We start from the raw sequence: 6,386 nt of genomic DNA, 5'->3' as shown, positions 1-6,386 counted from the left end.
AGCACTTCATGCATATTTCTCTTCTACTCCTAATAATTCTACAATTGCATAAATGCATCCACGTCATTATTTTTTGGTAAATAAACTGCTTTAATAAAAACAAACATGATTAAGCTTAACGCCCGATTAATTAATAATTGTGGTAGTTAAGCTTAAATCCGACAATATTGGCTAAAGAGCCTAGTTAATTAATAACTACGGTTCAATCGCCTTATTTCGAATAAATCTGGCTTAAGTCCAATTAATCAATAATTGTGGCTAATAGCTTTAATCAATCATGTTTAAACAGTAATTTGTGATTAAGCTCGAACGCCCGATTAATCGATAATCGTGGCATTAAAGCCTAAATCGCACATTTTGGCAAACTAATTGCCTAAAACAACACATTTTGGCCAAAGGCCTTAAAATCAACCATTTTAGCGACAAATCGCTTAAAATCGACATTTTTGGCAAAAGGCCTAAAATCAATCATTTTCGGTTTAAAACCGTAAAATCAACCATTTTAGCGACAAATCGCTTAAAATCGACATTTTTGGCAAAATGCCTCAAAATCAATCATTTTCGGTTTAAAACCGTAAAATCAACCATTTTAGCGACAAATCGCTTAAAATCGACATTTTTGGCTAAATGCCTTAAAATCAATCTTTTAATCGACAAATCGTTTAAATGAACCATTTTGGCACAAATGCCTAAATCAATCAATTTTTGGCAAAATGCCTAAACAAAATGCACAAAGCATACACACACTCATGCACAAAGCATACACACTCATGCACAAAGCATACACACTCATGCACAAAGTATACACACTCATGCACAAAGCATACAAACTCATGCATTAAGCATACCCATTCAAAGCCCTTCAAAGAAGGCCTATCGAACTACGTTGACTTTGATCTTCCATTCAAACGGAAGTACGTAGGCACGTTCGGGATTTCACCCCGAGCGGCAAGTCAAAATCACACAAACATTTCATTAATCCATCATTCACCTTGCAAAGCATTCATCCATCGGTTAGTTCATCAGCATGACATAGTCTCGGGATCCACCTCGGGTTCGCAGACTGTGCCTTAAACATTGGGATAATTAATCTAGTAACTAGGTTAATTAAAAATGGAGTCACTTAGGGTTTTTTCCTAGTTTACCCTAAAATAATTAAACAAGGTGGCGACTCACACACTCACGTGCATTTCTTCCTTTAGTCACATGCATTCATATGCCGGTGATATTTTGGGGAGGGGTACACAATTTTATTTTATTGTTGTGATACCTGGTCACTTAAAATTAAATTAAAATTAATTCCCTTAACGAGGAGCTTAACCTGGAGTTAAGAAGCGGTCGACGATTAAATCAGGTATGTAAACAAAACTCTGCCTATTTAATTTTAGCACTTCATGCATGCTTCTCTTCTACTCCGCCTAAATTCTATAACGGCATAAATGCATTCATATCATCCACCAGGCAAATAAAATGGTCTTAAATAAATAAAATTAAGCTTAAGTGCCCGGTTAATTAATAATCGTGGTATTAAAGCTTAAATTCGACAATATTGGCTAAAAGCCTAGTTAATCAATAACTATGGTGAAAGTGCCTTATTTCGAACAGTTTTTTTGCCTAAGTCTAATTAATCAATAATTGTGACTAAAAGGCCCTGATTAAACACTTTTTCTTTTTATGGCAATAAATTGCCTATATTTCAATTTAATTAATCACTTTAGGCAAACAAATTGCCTATAAGTGAGAATTGATTCTTTTCCATAGCGACAAATCGCTTCAAGCAATATTTTGGCTAAAAGCCTTTAATTAATCACTTTAGGCAAACAAATTGCCTATAAGTGAGAATTGATTTCGTTCTCATAGCGACAAACCGCTTAAATCAAAATTTGGCTAAAAGCCTTTAATTAATCACTTTAGGCAAACAAATCGCCTATAAGTGAAGATTAACTTTTTTGTAGCGACAAATCGCTTAAATTAAATTTCTTTGGCTAAAAGCCTTCGAACAATTTTTTTTTGGCAAATAAACTGCCTTAAATCAATCCATTTAGGCGATAATCGCCCAATTAATATCATTTGGCAAATTAAGTGCCTAAACCAATATTTTGGCTTTAAAAGCCTTAAAACAATTCGTTTTGGCACAAATGCCTTAAAAAATCAATCTTTTGGCAAGAATAAGCCCAAATTAAACTCTTTTGGCTAAAAGCCTCAAAATCAACATTTTGGCACCAAGTGCCTAAATCAATCAGTCTTTTGGCAAAAAGCCTAAACAAAATGCACGGAGCATACACACACTCATGCATAAAGCATCCCATTCAAAGCCCTCTAAAAAGAGGCGTATCGAACTACGTCGACTTTGATCTTCCATTCAAACGGAAGTACGTAGGCACGTTTGGGATTTAACCCCGAGCGGCAAGTCAAAATCACATAAACCTTTTATTTGGTCCAATCACATCATTTACCTTGCAAAGCATTCAAGCATTCATTCATGGTTAGTTTATCAGCATGACATAGTCTCGGGATCCATCTCGGGTTTGCACACCATGCTTTAGACATTGGGTAATTAATCTAGTAACTAGGTTAATTAAAAATGGAGTCACTTAGGGTTTTTTCCTAGTTTACCCTGAAACAATTAAACAAGGTGGCGACTCACACATCACGTGCATTTCTTCCTTAGTCACATGCCTTCATATTGCATTTGATATTTTGGGGAGGGGTTCACACCTGTTACCGCAAACCATCCCTAATCCTTTTGGGGGTGGCCCATGAGTATGCGTACTGTTGGACCCACGCGAAACTCTTTGTTTCAGATGTGGTTAGGTATATCCTTACTCAAGGTTCAAGGGTCCCTTAATAAGCCAATTTTCTATTTGTGTCATAGCCTATAGAACCTATCCTTTAGGGCTGTATGAATCCAATGATGTGAATCATGTCATTAAAATGAATTATGACGTGATATTGTGCGCATTCATGACATATCATCTCATAAACATTAGAAACATTAAAAAGAACACAAAATATTCTTTTTAGTCATGCACAATTGGACAAGGGAGTCGATCTACCTCACATTCAGCTACCCTCATACACAATACTACCCACTGTACTCTAATCCAACTACCGTCATCCTAGCAGGTACCCACTGTTTGAGTGCCTATCCAAGTTCCAGTCATACCTACAGTGCTATCACCAACCTCACCAGCTTCACCAACTTCAACTGCACCAATGGCATCACTTGCTGACATCCAAAATCTCATGGAACAACTAGAAGCCAAAATGGAGGCTAGAATGAATGAGGCATTAGCTGCCCAGAGAACTGCCCTAATAGCTGAACTAGGTAGTGGTAATGGAAATGGGGCTTCTGCTGGGGGAAGTGATCCTGCTACCTCCAATCAGGGACCTGCTGCTGGACCGACGTCCTCAAACCCTGCCCTTAACCTGGATGACATGCCCTCCAGAACTGCTGCTGAGCTGGAAGCTCAGAAAATGAAAGAAAAACTGGAACTCTTGGAAAGGTCAATCACTGCCCTTAAAACACATAAGGAAGTGGTGGACATGGATTCCTTGTCCTTGTTCCCTGAAGCAAGATTGCCGACAAAGTTCAAGATGCCTAACATGGACAAGTTTGATGGAACCACTTGTCCCAAAACGCACCTAAAAATGTATGTGGGTGCCCTCAACCCGTTTGGCTTGAACAGCGAGCTCCTTGCTCAGTTGTTTCAACAATCTCTGACTGGTGCTGCTTTGAGATGGTTTGTCAGCCTGGATCGGACTAAAATGAAGACCTGGGAAGACATGTGCAATGCGTTTAACACGCAGTACCACTATAATATAAAAGTGGATGTTACTCGGAGAGAACTGGAAACCACCAAACAAAAGAACAACGAACCCTTTTCCTCGTTCCTTACGAGGTGGAGGGCCAAGGCCGCCCAAATGGTCAATCGGCCTTCAGAACAAGAACAGGTAGACATAATCATCAAAAATCTGCTGCCTGTCTACCAACAACAACTGCAAACTCAATACCTACCAACGTTTTAGTCGTTCATTGCTACTGCAACCAAGGTAGAGGATTTAATCCAAATGCAACTAAAAGAAGACTCGGGTACCTCAAAGTATAAGAAGCCTAGCCAAGCTAGAAAAATTCACGAAGTGCAAGTATCACCCTGTGAACCCCTCCCCCGAAAACATAGGCATAATGAATGCATATGACTAAGGGCAGAAATACACGTGAATGTACGAGTCGTCACCTTGTTTAATTATTTTAGGGTAAACTAGGAAAAACCCTAAGTGACTCCGATTTTAATTAACCTAATTACTAGATTGATTAACCCAATGTTTAAGGCATGGTCTACGAACCCGAGGTGGATCCCGAGACTATGTCATGCTGATGAACTAACCTATGAATGAATGCTTTGCAAGGTGATGATGTAATTGGACCAATGAAATGTTTGAATGATTTTGACTTGCCGCTCGGGGTTAAATCCTGAACGTGCCTACGTACTTCCGTTTGAATGGAAGATCAAAGTCAACGTAGTTCGATAGGCCTTTTTTAAAGGGCTTTGAATGGGTATGCTTAATGCATGAGTGTGTGTATGCTTTGTGCATTTTGTTTAGGCATTTTGCCTGAAAATTGATTGATTTTTAGGCATTTGATGCCAAAAGTGTTGATTTAAGGCTTTTAGCCAAAAAGAATGATTTAGGCAATTTGTTGCCGAGAATTGATTGATTGGGCGTTTGTCGCCAAAATGATTGATTTTAAGGCTTTTAAGCCAAAAGATTGGATTAATTTTAAGGCATCTTGCCAAAGCTTTTGATTTAAGCGATTTGTCGCTAAAATGGTTAGTCTAATTTATAGGCAATTTGTTTGCCAAAAAATTGATTAACTGAATTGCAATGTAGGCAATTGATTGCCAAGAAAAACGTGTTTAATGAAGGCTATTTAGCCACAATTATTGATTAATTGGACTTAAGCCGGATTTGTTCGAAATAAAGGCAATTTCACCATAGTTATTGATGAACTAGGCTTTTTAGCCAATATTGTCGGATTTAAGCTTAACACCACGATTATTGATTAACCGGGCATTAAAGCTTAATTATATTTAATTGAGGCAATTTATTTGCCAAATTGATGACGTGAATGCATTTATGCAGTTGTAGAGTTTAGGAGTAGAAGAGAAATATGCATGAAGTGCTAAAATTAAATAGACAGAGTTTCGTTATTACCTGAGTCAGTCGTCGGCCACTTCTTAGCTCCAGATTAAGCTCCTTGTTAGGGGAATATTAATTAATTCGATTTTAGTGACCAATTAACAAAGCAAGAAAGCAATAAAGCTAAATAAAAAATGCAAAAAAGCAGTAAAGAATCGCAAGGATCGTAGGGGAGAAGGAGCGTCCGTCAACACAGACTGAGTAAGTTGGAATAAAGACCCGGGGCTACTTTATAGGCCAAAAAACGGACTGAGGGCGGCCGCTGCCGCCGGAGACCGGCGGCCTCTGTCGCCGGGTTCCGGCGGCGGCAGCTGCAGCCCGGTCCGGCGGCCGGCGGCAGCTGTGTCCAACGGCCTCCGCCACTGTGGGGGGCTGACAGGCGCGCGGGTCTTTTGTTCCGGAGGCTTTTTCGGGAGTTCCGGACCTCCAAAAAATATTCCGGAACCAGTTCTGCGATCCTCGTAATTTTCCGGACGTTTCAAGTACCATATTGGCATACTTCTGGTAAACTTCCAAAATGGCCTTTGGTCCGGCCGGACTGTTTGCAGTCTGGGAAAACTAGCTCTTTGAGCCTCAAAATTTGGGTCTTCACACACCCCCACGAATCCTTTACGTGTGGGGAATATGAGAAATGGCAGCCAGTCGAGGAGGACTTACACTGATCTCGGGATGCCAATCCTTTTTGTATTTCGAGAGGCTGTCAAGGCAAATTACATTAAGCCTTTGGAAGCAAGGCCACCACCCAACCCATTGCCAAGGAACTATAGGGCTGATGAATACTGTGAGTACCATCAGGGGAACGGGCACAAGACTGAAGCATGCTGGACGCTTAAGAACCGCATCCAAGACCTGGTGGATAACGATTCAATCATTCCAAAGAGTAAGCCAAATATTAGCACTAATCCTTTACCAAATCACGGGATAAATGCTATCGTTGCTGACCAGGAATTGATCGATCCTTTCGAACTATTCTTAGAAATGAATGACATCTGTGTCCTGGACCTGAATGACTTATCTGAAGAGATTGATGTAATGACCAGGAGTGGGAGACAGTATGAACCAATAATTCTGGATGAGGTCCAAAATAAGCCCTACCAAAGGGTAGCTGAGCCAAAGAAACACCCGGTACTCTTTCAGTTAAAAAAGACCCAGGTTAGGGTATCAATTTGGGAACTTCTGGCATCATC

This window comes from Jatropha curcas, chromosome 2 (assembly GCF_041381405.1).
Source record: "Jatropha curcas cultivar XTBG-Jc1 chromosome 2, XTBG_Jcur_1.0, whole genome shotgun sequence".
In the NCBI taxonomy this organism is placed as follows: Eukaryota; Viridiplantae; Streptophyta; class Magnoliopsida; order Malpighiales; family Euphorbiaceae; genus Jatropha; species Jatropha curcas.
This window is presented reverse-complemented; position numbering follows the sequence as displayed.